The sequence below is a fragment of the Magnolia sinica genome, chromosome 5, assembly GCF_029962835.1.
Source record: "Magnolia sinica isolate HGM2019 chromosome 5, MsV1, whole genome shotgun sequence".
Lineage (NCBI taxonomy): Eukaryota > Viridiplantae > Streptophyta > Magnoliopsida > Magnoliales > Magnoliaceae > Magnolia > Magnolia sinica.
In genome coordinates, this window is record NC_080577.1 from 57,092,253 (window position 1) to 57,105,583 (window position 13,331).

General features: G+C 38.2%; 1 non-coding gene across 1 annotated transcript; it reads left to right on the forward strand.

The window, feature by feature from the left end:
• The first annotated feature begins 11,958 nt into the window (after positions 1–11,958).
• LOC131247564 (small nucleolar RNA R71) lies at positions 11,959–12,065 on the forward strand. The gene has a single exon (XR_009171844.1). It is a non-coding gene; the product is annotated as a small nucleolar RNA R71 (small nucleolar RNA).
• Positions 12,066–13,331: the final 1,266 nt, after the last annotated feature.

A 13,331-nucleotide genomic window follows, 5' to 3' on the forward strand; every position in this document is an offset into this window, starting at 1 on the left:
TTTATTAGTGGCTATGCCTGTTGGAGAGGCTCCCATTCAACACCTAATATTCAACAACTCCAATATAAACAAAATGAATCTGAGGTTGGCCACAGGCCAAATCAATGTGGGTGTTGGAGGAGCTGCTGTAGTGAATGAAAAAGAAGGTGATTTACCTACAGATGACATAAACATGGACAATATTTTTGATGAGATCGAGTCTGATTCAGAAGATGATCCTGACTATCAGCCATCTGATGTTGATGCGCGGTTGCGCTCTCTTGAAGAGAAGGTAGAGAATATGAATGTGTCTCATGATTTGCAATTCAAGTATATGTGCAAGTATCTTAAGTGCATTAACAAGGGACTTCATAAACTTGATCCTACCATACCTGCTCCTTCATCAGGTTCTAATTAGTTTTTGCTTATCTTGGTTTGTAATAACTCTTATGATACTTAACGTTCTTTCGGTTTGTGGGATTGTATTTGGTAGAACTCTATTGATGTTGGTTGATTATGCCTAAACATTACTTGCTTATGAATTTAATATCTTAATTGTTTGGATCCATTATTCCTCTTTGCTCAACTTATTCTTCCTTGTGTATCTATGTCCTGTTTCATGTATTGATTTCTTCCTTTGTCATATTGTGACAAAAGGGGGAGAAATGCTTGATATGATATATGGTGTTTATGATATTATGACATATGGCATGTGGATTGTGGACATGTAGACATATAGCCTTCTTTGTGTAAGGGGGAGTAAGTAAGGGGGAGTATGATGTGGAGTATGATGCAAATTATTACGACTTGTTTATAACTAGTGCATGATTCTTCAACCAGGTTGACTGCTTTATATTGATAACGGATGCTTGATTCATGCGTATAATGCTTATGTTATTATGAAGTGTGTTTTGTCACAAATTTGACAAAGGGGGAGATTGTAAGTGCTATGGTTTCTAGCTCCTATAAATTGTCAAATTTTGTAGTGCCAAAACCTCTTGGAATCTGTCTTATGTAACACATCAATATATTCAAGACAGTGGAAGGACAATGGTCTTTCCTTCAAGATCTTCAAATGTAAGGTTACTTGTTCATGATCAAGTACAACATCATGTGTGAATTCAAGCTTACAAGCTTCAAAAGTTCAAGTTTTTCAAGGCTTCATTCAAGTTAAGAAAAAGTTTCTATACTTTGATCCTCAAGCTCAAGCTTCAATATGTCACAAATTCAAGCTTCAGAAGTCTCGAGTTCAAGCTTCTACGAATGTCAAGATCTCAAGTGTCGTGAACTTCAAAGAAAATCTATCAAATGAAGGAAAAAAAGTTTTAATGTTCATACATCATGGACAAGGTATGAATGACCCTAGATTGACCATAGGGTAGGTCATTTTGTATACATAATTTAAATTGAGTCACTTTATAAGTGCATTAACTGTTTCTTGACTAGTCTTGGACTTTGTTTGACTAGTCCTAGCACTGGCTCGACCAGTCCAAGAATTTCTCGACTAGTCCTAAGGTTATTACTGATTTTTGAGAATTTTTGTTAAAGCCTGCTACTCGACCGGTCGTATGAACAGTACTCGACCAGTCCTGCAGCCTCGACTCAAAGTCCAACAACTAAAAGTGGTTCCACACGACCAGTCGTGGAGGTCACTCGATCGGTCGAGTAGAGCCTACGACCAGTCATGGAACGACTTTATCCTATCGCGCTCAAAATTTTAAAAATCTGTTGGTCCTACGACCAGTCATACCGACCTCAGGACCAGTCGAGAGTGCGATTTCTGCAACTTTAAATAGAGCATGAATTTCAGAGTTTTATATCCAATTCAAGCTAAATCAGTACACCACTTTGAGAGATAAGTTAGTCATCTTTCTAAGCTACATTGTGCTCATTTAATATTCTCTTAATTTAGCCTTGTTATATTTGATTTTGTATTCTTTATTTCAATCATATTTGAAGAAGGTGTTGAGACTTGACCTATTCTTGGAATCAAAATCAAATAGAGCTAGCCCAACTTAATTTAATTTAAATCAATTTAGAACATAGAACCATTTCATAAGTGAGTGTGGACATTGAACTTCTACTTCGATTTGGTTCTTCCGGACTGCTTTTAAAGGAGAATATCTAGGTATTTTACATTGTTGTAAACTTCTATCTTTTGGTTTCATTGAGATTGTGCCAGAAAAATCTCTTTGTTTTGGTTTATCTGAGGTGATCTAGAAAACTCAGAGTGTGGGGTTTTTGAATTGTGTAAGCCCACTTGAAAGACACAATTGTGAGGGTTTTAGGTGAACCTTGAAAAACCTAATTTCATAGTGAACGCTAATATCCACTGTGTGAGGATATTAGGTGTGGAGTAGTTGTGTGGCTATTTTTCTAAACAGTTGGTGTACACACAAGCGAACCATTATAATTTCTGGTCTTGTTGTTTGATTGTTTATTTCCTTTTATGGATGGTTGTAATTTCCCTTTTTGCATTTGTGGAGAATGTTGTAATTTCTTTTATGCAAGTGTGAGAATGTTGTAATAGCTTAGATTTCATTCCTTGCTATTTATTTCTTTATTCCTCTTATCAGTTTGAGTTTTTGATACATAGACCTTTCTAGGAATCAGGTTGTCCTACCATAAACTTTTGGTTTTTGGTGTAAGGTTGTCCTTAGAATAACATCTGTATCAATCTCTCAATACTCGTACATTTGAGGTTGTATTCATTTTTAGCATTGTGAGATTGTTTATTGCTATCAGTATTTTTATTTTGTTTAAATTTCGCTGTTAATTTTTAATTTGGCTTAGTCCTATTCACCCCCCCTCTAGGACTTAATAGCTTGGCCTTTTCACATTTGTTAGGCCAATTATCGATACCGATTGTGAGTACTTGATAGTATAACATCATGACACATGTCCATATGCATCATCTGCATGATTGACATGAGATGTGGTTGACCATTGCATATGTCATTGGACAGGTTGTTATGAGACTCTCTGATGGGGCACCGAAAATCTGTTAGTAGCATCGGGGCACCATAGATATCCCTGGGTGAAAATTCCTAAACCTTCTAGGTACCAAAGGACGCTCCAACGTCTAAACTGAGTGGATATATGAGCGCTTGAGTGCTGAATACCAGTAGGTCATGTCTCTCACTGTGTTGTGGTCGGTGGAAAGGGATGTGGCCTTACCCACATGAGGGTAGGAGGCATTGCTAGGCTGAGTTTGACCAACTTGTAAATAGATCCGCTATCGACGTGCTGGGTAGATATTGGTTGACATTGGCTAGGCAGATGGTGAGGTCTCTTCCACTTGCATGGTTGCGCGTCCAGTGGGCAGCGATCATGTGTAGAGTGTAATAGACCCCGGTGATGATCCTAGAGATGTACAGTACTGATATATGGACTTATTAAGCAGGAGTTGCATACTTAGCATTTTACTATTCATTCATTGATTCACTATCCACTCGGGTTAGTGGTTCGCAACTAATTGATATGTGTACCTTAGCAATGGCCAAGATTTTAGTTGGGGCGTGCGACCAACCTGAGGTCAGGAGTTTACCACATTGAGTCTATTTATCCAAATTTAGGTATGAGATTGGTTTGGATAAAAGTCCTTTGTGATGGACCCCGTAGCCTGTGATACTACGTACTATCATCCCGACTTCACACTCTAGCTTAGTCATTTCATTCACACCGTATATTGTATTACATCCGCGGCATATGGTATTTTGGGTTGCTATGTTTCTGTATTTATATGGCCTAGATGAGCTTGACGACATTCATGAACTCGTAAGGATTGGCATATTGCATTGTATCCTCATTATATGATATCTAGTTTACTATGTCTCCACATTGCATAGCTGATCTACATTGTTTCCTCAGTATATGATATTGGTTTATTATGTTTTTGCATCACATAACCTGGATAAGGCTGATGGTATTTATGGACTTACTAACATGTTTCCATATTGCTTTGAAATTGCATACTTGGCACTTACCTTGCGCACACACTTACACCACCCTCTAAACTTTCTATAAGCTTATGCATGATAGATGTGTGCAGGTAGCATTAGGTCGCAGCAGCGTTAAGCTTGGACCGTGCAGCGGTCTTCTGGAGCTTTGATTTTTAACATATGTATATTTTCCTTTCAGCACCGTATTCAACTGTTTATATTAGTGGATATGTGATGATGATGTTGCCTTTATGATTTGGGTAAGCTTGTGGTTATGCTTCTTATGAGATAAATGTACGTTGGAAAATCCTCCTTGTAGGATCCCAGGATTGGAATCTAAAGTATGCGTGCTGGGAGCTGAGAATCTGGTACTACGGAGGCTGTCGGCACTGGATTCGGCGATCGAAAATTTTGTGAGCCCAGTTTTCGAGTTTGGGATGTGACAGCCTGGTTTAGCCCACTAAGAGAAGATGAGAATGGGCCTAACAATGGGCACTAAGGAGGTTTACAATGTGGATATTTAACCATCATTGCCTCCTAGAGTGCGGTCCGTTACAGAAACTATCTCATAATGGGGCCCATGGCCCTTAAACTAGCTAGAAAATGAATGGGCAACATACATATTATCTCATTCATCTTGGTAGGCCTCTAGGGGCAGCTCATGGCCTAAAAAGATAATGGCCAGGGGTACATACAACTCATACATCATGGTGGGCCTCATAAGGTAGCCCATATGCTCCAGAAAATGGTTGGGCAAGGTGTACATCACATATATCATTGTGGGCCTTACAGGTCAGCCCATAATTTAACAAATTGGATGGGCAGCCTGTTGTTCAAAACCCCAAGTGTAGGGTCGCAATGTAGTAATAATCTCGGTGAGACCAAGGTCAAATCCACATGGACTAATCTTGTGTGTCTTTTGAAAGCAACTAGAACTAGAACTAGAAGAAGATGTTTATCTAAATCTGAATTGATTGAGAGAATAATTGTGAATTATTTAACTAAAACTTGTAAATTCATAGGTGGGAAACTATGGTATCCAAGGATCCACTTGTAGGTTCTCAGGATGCTACCTCGCTTGATTCAAGGACAAAGAGATTTGTCAGATCTCTGAACTTCTCATGGATCTAATCATCAATAGATGAGAGTTATGAGGATTTGGAAGTGATTCCATCACCTAACCATGACCAAGAGACAAGGCAAACAACGAGATCTACCAATTACACAACTAATCATTAGAGAATTGTGAAGGTTAGGAAGGATTCCATCATCCTACCATGCCCAAGGGACGATGGTGAACAACAGGATCTCCACAGTCTCAATTTAGGAAAAGAAGATATCTTAAGCTATTGTACATCTATTGTAATTTAACTCACTACAAACCATTAAAAACTAAAAATATTCCTTCATAATCAAACTAGAATCCAAGAGACTTCAATAAAACATGAAGTAAAACAAAGAAAACATCCCAACCACACTACAAGCTTCACCTCTTAGCCCTAGCTAAGAGGTTTAGCCAACCATAGACATGATTGAACTAGAAACTCTTTAGAAAAGCATAAAAACAACTAAGGAAAGTGAAGAAAAACTCTTGGCGATCGACGACTTCTCCACACTCTTGCTTCACTCCTCAAACCCTCGATGATGCCTAGGAGTGCCCTAGGGACCCTTATTTATAGTTTTAGGTCTTAAACTTTTGCACCGAGTGGAAATTTCTAGAAACCATCTCAAACTTACGCAGTCTGCACAAATTTTATGTAACCCTTGACTGGTCATGGGCCACCCTCGATCGGTCGAGGGTCTCCTTCGACGGGTCGAGCAGGATGAAGTTTTAAAAGTTTTACTCGTTGGAGTTCGAGTTAAGACACCTTCGACTGGTCAACCTTTGATCGGTCTAGTAGGGCCCAGGACTGGTTGTGCATGGCCAGGACTGGTCGATCCAAAGCCAGGACTAGTCGAGAATCACCGAATTTCACTTCAAAACTCTAATTTTCTTCATTATAGACTTGGTTTTCTTGGATCTTTAGTATATACATTCTTCATTCTTGGTTTCATCCAATCCATTCTTGGCTTTGGTGATTCTTGAGTGTTAAATCCATGCTTTTAACATCCTTTTCAATCCAAGCTCTTGAATTCACCTTGCAACATAAACATGATTAACATAGAACATTAAGCATTATCATGTTCATGAAACCAAGTAATAGATGGGGTCCAATATACAATATTTGACCCTCAACACAATCCCCAACCAGCATTTTGCTAGTCCTAAGCAAAGTATGTGAAAAATGAACCTTAATGCGCAATGTTCAAACCTTTTTCAGAAAATGATCTTTTGTGTAATCAAGTATGAATGAGTAGACTCAAGATAAGAAATTGAGATTTTAAAAACCTAGAGTTGAATCGCATAAGCAACAAATCAAATAAGTCCTTTATCCATTAGGTTGGGGCGTAGTTCGCATATCAAGTTTTTCAAGTGCTCAGTGAAAATACTATCTTTTCATAATGTTAGCTATGCTCACCACTTCAAAATTGGTTGAAAACCCAAGTACTCAGTCCGAACTTATCCCCTTTTCCTTCTTTTTCCAGTTTTTGATTTAATATCGACAACCATTTGTATTCATTCAGTCTTCTTTAGACATTACATCCTTTTCAAAAACATTTTTCATTCCCCTCAAAGATGTTGTCATTCTTCATTCTTTATGACCTCTTTGTCGATCTCTTATTTTTTAACTGGTTTATTTTCTTCTTTTAAGGTGGATAAAATTCTCCAGACTCGGTTCTAAATATCTTTCAATGATCATCATACTAACAATCAGGAAATCTAGTACTATTCATAGAAAACAATTTGAATAACATAATATTCGAACTTACTCTTAATCAATTGAATGTAAGAACCATAAGTGATAGGTTACTTAGTTGCTCCAACTCCAACAATTCAAAATTTAATTTCTATCCTATCATCATACTCAAAACAGTCTTAAGTACACAACTTATCACTTTCCAAACAGATAAACATTGAAATTTTTTTAAAATTTTTACAAATTTTGCTCAAAATGAGAAAACACTGATTAGGTTACCTAATCTCCCATCCCCACCCTAAAATCTACATTGTCCTCAATGTAAAAGCATTAAATACAAAAGAGACAACGTAATTGAAAGAGAAGTGATGGAAAGATAGTACCTGATGCAGAAATTTTGAGACTTTTTCCAAAGGATCTCAGCGTGAAGGTAGGTTAGCACAATAGTTAACAACCAAAAACAAACTATCCTAAAACGGCAGAAAGCAAACTATTTGAAATAGCATAAAGCAAATTATCTTAAACATATCATGAAAGCAGGAAACCTAACTATACCTCCATCAGACTAGGAGATCAATCCTGGTATACAGGATCAATCACAGGTATGGACATGTCCTCTAAATCGAATTTCTCAATAAATGGCTTTAATTGACGTCCATTTACTTTGAATTATTTTCTATTGTTTGGATCTTGTATCTCGATGGCCCCATGAGTATAGACCTTCATAACAGTGAATGGACTGGTCCAATGAGATCGGAGTTTGCCCAGAAAGAGATGTAATTGAGAATTATACAAGAGGACTTTCTGACTTGGTGTGAATGATTTTTGAAGAATGTGTTGGTCATGAAACACCTTCATCATCTCGTTGAAAATTCTCGAGTTCTCGTACGCATTATTTCAGATTTCTTCGAGTTCATTCAACTGAAGTTTGTGTAACGAGCTAGCATTGACCAGATTGATATTCAATTTTTTTATCGCCCAGTAGGCTCTATGTTCCAACTCCACAGGCAAGTGGCAAGCCTTCCCATAGACAAGTCCATAAGGCATTGGTCAATCGGATTAACCAATCCTTGTGGTCAGGGTTTACCATCTTTTTTCAAGATGTGTTTAATTTTCCTGTTGGAAATCTTAGCTTGCCCACTTGTTTGTGGGTGGTATGGAGTGCTCACTTTGTGTGAGATACCATATTTCTTCATTAAGTTCACGAATGGCCTATTACAAAAATGTGAGCCTCCATCACCTATGAAGGCTGGAGGTGTTCCGAATCGAGAAAGGATGTTCTTTTTTAAGGATTTAATGACTATTTGATAGTCATTGCTCTGGCATGGAATTACTTCGACCCATTTAGTGACATAGTCTACAACTAGCAAAATATATAAATTTCCAAAGGATTGGGGAAATGGTCCTATGAAATCGATGCCCTAGCAATTAAATGCCTCAATGATCAGAATGGGATTCAAAGGCATCATGTTTATATGGGACAATGCTCCCAATTTCTGACAATGCTTACAAGCTTTGCAAAACTCATGAGTGTCCTTGAACATAGTGGGCCACTAAAAGCCGCACTGTAGAATTTTGGCCATGGTCTTTTTAGTAGAAAAGTGACCACTACAAGCCCGAGAATGACAGAAGGAGATGACACTTTGATGTTCATTGTCTAGCATATATCTCCTTAAGATTTGGTCTGGGCAATATTTAAACAAATATGGATCATTCCAGAAAAACTTACGAACCTCAGTGAAGAATTTTTTCTTATCTTGTGCAGTCCAATTTGTCGCCATGAAACCTGTGCCAAGATAATTGGCAATATTAGTAAACCAAGGTGAATGGGACACTTTGAACAATTATTCATCAGGGAACATGTCATTTACATGTGTCATCTCAAGGGAATCAGAGAGATCAAGGCAAGAAAGATGGTCTTCTCTACTCATTTTTTATCTTTTATTTCTAAATCAATCGCTTGGAATAGAAGGATCCATCTTATCTAGAGGGGCTTAGCATCATTCTTAGAAAGAAGATGAGCGTCGCATGATATGTGTAAATGATGATCTTAGATCTGATTAAGTAGGACCTAAATTTGTCCAAAGCGAACACTATGGCTAAGAGTTCCTTTTCCATAGTAGAGTAGTTCACTTGCGCAGGATTTAGAGTTCTACTTATGTAATGAATAATGTAGGGCTTCTTTTTTTTTTTTATGTCCTAAAACTGCTCCAAGAGCATAGTCAGATGGATCGCACATAAGTTCAAAAGGAAGGCTCTAGTCGGGTGGTTGCATGATAGGCGTAGTGGTTAATATGCCCTTGAGCTTAACAAAAGCTTCTTGGCATTACTCAGTCAACTCGTATGGTGCATTCTTTTGAAGTAGATTGCATAAAGGACGAGGGAGGTGACTAAAGTCCTTTATGAATCTTTTGTAAAACCTGGCGTGTCTTAGGAAGGATCTCACGTCTTGTATGTTCTTAGGTGGAGGTAGGACAAAGATAAGATCAATTTTAGCCTTATCTACCTCAATTCCCTTAGACGAGATGATGTGTCCAAGGATAATTCTTTTACGAACCATGAAGTGACACTCTCCTAATTCAGTACCAAGTTCTTTTCCTCACATCGCTTCAGCACATTTTTCAAATTATCCAAGCATTCGCTGAAGGATGGACTAAAAACTGAGAAGTCATCCATGAAGACCTCTAAATATTGCCCCACCATCTCAGAGGAAATACTCAACATGCATTGCTGAAAGTAGGGGGGCCATTACATAGCCCGAATGACATCCTTCGGTAGGTAAAGGTGCCGTAAGGACATGTAAATGTAATCTTTTCCTAATCTTCAAGGGCTATCTTGATCTGCTTGTAGCCTGAATAATCATCAATGAAACAGTAATAGGAATGACCAGCTAGCCTTTCCAAAATTTGATCGATGAAGGGCAAAGGAAAGTGGTCTTTCCTCATGACGGTATTCAATTTCCTATAGTCAATGCATATTCTCCAACTAGTAGTAACTCTAGTTGGCACGAGTTCATTGTTGGCATTGGCTACGATGGTGATTCCGGACTTCTTAGGAACCACCTGGGTTGGACTCACCGATTGGCTATCGGATATAGGGTATATGATACCCACATCCAATAGCTTAAGAACCTCAGCCTTCACCACTTCATGTTTGGATTTAGTCTATGTTGTGGTTGTCATGAGGTCTTCACATTATCCTCAAGATGAATGCGGTGAGTATAAATCAAAGGGTTAATTCCCTTGAGGACCGCAATCGACCATCCAAGGGTTCATTTGTGCTCAATGAGAATAGAGATGAGCATACTCTCTTGTTCTTGCTCAAGGTGGGAAGAAATTACCATCGAGTATGTCTCATCTTGACCTTAGTAGACATATTTCAAATTAGAGGGCAAAGGTTTTAGGTCAAGCTTCGGTGCCTTGAGGTTAGACGGTAGAGGCACTACATTAGTTTGGGGCAATACTTCAAATTGTGGCATCCACCGGTTAACTTCAAGTACTGGCACGGTATCTAGCATGGCACCCATCTCCTTAATCATGTCATCATCAAAATTATGGGAGTGTTTTAGGCACGTCTCTAGAGGGTCAGAGGATCAGGTCAAAAGTGTCTTATCTTCCACGAAAGAGTCAATCATGTTAATGTAGTGGAAATCATCATCATCCTCTAACTGTTTGTCCGGATTGAAAAAGAATTCAATTCTAATGTCATATTTTCAAAAGACATACTAATGACTTCATTCCTACAATTAATGATTGCATTTGATGTGGCAAGGAATGAGCGACCAAGAATGACAGGAATTTGAGTGCTCATGTCCATGATGGGTTGAGTATCCAGGACGATAAAATCTACCAGGTAATAGAATCTGTCAACCTAGACGAACACATCCTCGATTATCCCTCTCGGTACATGAACTGAGCGGTCGGCAAGTTATAATGTAGTTCGAGTGGTTTCAATTCACCCAAACTTAATTGTTCATAGACCAAGTAAGGAATAAAATTTATACTCGCTCCTAAGTCAAGAAGTGCATGCTCAATCCGGTAGTTCCCAATTACACAAGGGATGGTTGGGCTACTAGGATCTTTGTATTTTTGTCGCACATCTTGCTTTAGGATGGCACTCACTTTTTCAGTTAAAAAGATTTTCTTTTGAATATTTTGCCGTCTTTTGGTCATACACTAATCTTTTAGAAATTTGGCATATGAAGGTATTTGTTTTACGGCATCAAGTAGAGGAATATCGACCTTCACTTGTCTCAACACCTCTAGAATGTCTTGAGAGTTAGAGAGAGATTTTGGTGCAACCAACTGTTGGGGGAATGGAACAATCGTCTTGTCTTGAAGTTCTGATTCTAATTCTTGTGGAGCAGTACTAGGTCTATCATTATTATCCTCTTCTAGGTCCTTAGGCCTTTCAGCCCTTACCAGAAAAGATTTGTCAATTATCTTCCCACTCCTAAGAGTGGTGATAGACTTAGCTTGCTCCATTTTATTTAAAGAGCTTGGATCACTTATTTCATATTGCGGTTTAGGATTGGCGAAAGGTTGGGCTGGAAGAATCCCTTTTTATCCAATTGAATTTTTTTCTCACGCCCTTGTATGGCCTTTGAAAGGTCTTGAAGGGTTTGCAATATACCCTGAGTGATAAGCTCCTAGTTTTAAATATGTTTCCAGACCAGATCCTCCTGAGGTTTCCCTTAATTCGAGAATTGGTTAGGGATTCCTTGAGGATTAGCAGTTTGTCCATTCCTCCAACTAAAGTTCGGATGATTTCTCCAACTAGAATTGTACGTGTTAGAGAAGGGTCCACTGAAAGGTCTTTGGTAACTATTTACAGCATTAGATTGCTCATTGAGTACCTCTTGAAAAGCAGATATTGTTGGGCAATTTTCAATTGTGTGAATGCTACAATCACAAATACCGCAAACAGTTTCCTTACCCTTATCCTTCTTAAGTTCCATGGCCTTGACCTTCCTTGCGAGACTAGCCACTTTAGCATTTATATCATCATCCTTTTTCACTAACTATATTCCACCTTTCTCCCTTACTTAAGTAGGCTTAGATGTGGTGTTAGGTTTTGGGGTGATGTCTCATGATTGTGCGGTTTCAACAAGTTTGTCAAAGTAATCCCACACCTCATCGACATTCTTATTTATGAATTCTCCATTGCACATTGTCTTGACGAATTGGCGCATTAAAGATGTTAGTCCATCATGGAAGAAAGTTGTTATACTCCACGTTTCAAAACCGTGTTGTGGGCATGAACTGATGAGATCCTTGAACCGCTCCCAGCATTGGAAGAATGTTTCATCTTCCTTTTGGGTGAAGTTCATGATCGACTTCCTGATGGTGTTCGTCTTATGGTATGGAAAGAATTTTTTTATGAACTCCTTCATCATGTCATTCCATGTGCTAATAAATCGCGGACATAGTTCAAGGAGAAAGGAAAGAGTTTCAGCCTGACCATGTCCTCAAACACGTTAGGAAAGTATAAAGTGGCTATAACCTCGTCAAATTCTTACAAGTGCAGGTATGGACTTTCAAATTCAAGTCTAAGGAACTTTGGAAGGAGTTGGATCACTCCAGGCTTGATGTCCATGTTTCCTGTGTTTTCTGGAAAAATCATACAAGAAGGGGTGATCGCCCCCGTTGGTTGTAGGTAATCTCGTAAAGTACGAAGCGGGAGTGCTTGATGCACCTCATTCTCATCCTGGACTTCCTCAACCCTAGGTTGAGGTTGTATTTCTAGTTGATCGACCAGTTAATTGGTAGCCATAACCTCAACTAATTATGAGGATCTCAAGTGGTGTCTAATCCTGCGATGGATAGATAAACCCTCAACTAATCCTCCTTCACTCAAAAGACGTTGAGTGTTATCACGGACCCACTTGGGCATGAAACACTCTTAGCCCTTAATTTTAGATTCTAACCTAAACCTAAAAGAAAGAAGGGAAATAGAAATCTAGAAATAGAAATAGAGAGAGAATTAGAAAGAAGGTACCAAATTAGAAGTTCCTAAATTAAGATCCTGCAAAACCAAACAAAACATGTCAGTTTCTAAAAACAAAAATTCTAAAATTAGAAAGTTTCTAAAAAAAAAAAATAGAAAGATGAATTAGTTTCTAAAAAGGAAAAACTTCTAAAAATAGAAAATAAAAAGTTTCTAAAAAGAGAAAAGGGAAGTTTCTAAACCTAGAATTAGAAGGTAGATCTAAGAAAGTTTCTAAAATAATTCAGAAAACCCTAATCCTAAAAATAGAAAACAGAAAAACCCTAATCTTAAACTAATTACAAAACTAATTAATCTCAGAAAAATGCAACCGTTAGTACCCGGTAATGGCGCCAAAAACTTGTTCACAACCCCAAGTGTAGGGTCGCGATGTAGTAATAATTTCGGTGAGACCGAGGTTGAATCCACAAGGACTAATCTTGTTGTCTTATGAAAGCAACTAGAACTAGAAGAATATGTTTATTTAAATCCAAATTGATTGAGAGAATAATTGTGAATTATTTAACTAAAACTTGTAAATTTAAAGGTGGGAAACTAGGGTTTCCAAGGATCCACTTGTAGGTTCTCAGGATGCCACCTCGCTTGATTCAAGGACAAAGAGATTTGT